Genomic DNA, 607 nt, shown 5'->3' on the forward strand with positions numbered 1-607 from the left:
AAGAGAAAATTAAGAGAAGCTAAATTACAACAATCCAGAAGCAACCTTTCAGAAATTTTCGAACAAGAGAAGGAGATGGCCAAAAATAATAATAATAATAATGCAAGGAGAATGCTTGGTGACTTCACAAAGCCAACATCCAAATTTGATGGAAGAAGCATCTCTATTCCTGCCATTGGAGCCAATAACTTTGAGCTTAAGCCTCAACTAGTTGCTTTGATGCAACAAAACTGCAAGTTTTATGGACTTCCATCTGAAGATCCTTATCAGTTCTTAACTAAATTCTTGTAGGTCTGTGATACTGTAAAGACGAATGGAGTTAATCCTGAAGTCTACAGACTTATGCTTTTCCCTTTTGCTGTAAAGAGACAGAGCTAGAATATGGTTGGATTCACAACCTAAGGATAGCCTGGACTCCTGGGATAAGCTGGTCACTGCATTCTTAGATAAGTTCTTTCCTCCTCAAAAGCTGAGCAAGCTGAGAGTGGATGTTCAAACCTTCAAACAAAAAGATGGTGAAATCCCTCTATGAAGCTTGGGAGAGATACAAGCAGCTGACCAAGAGATGTCCATCTGACATGTTTTCAGAATGGACCCTATTAGATAT

Source organism: Arachis duranensis, chromosome 5 (assembly GCF_000817695.3).
Source record: "Arachis duranensis cultivar V14167 chromosome 5, aradu.V14167.gnm2.J7QH, whole genome shotgun sequence".
In the NCBI taxonomy this organism is placed as follows: domain Eukaryota; kingdom Viridiplantae; phylum Streptophyta; class Magnoliopsida; order Fabales; family Fabaceae; genus Arachis; species Arachis duranensis.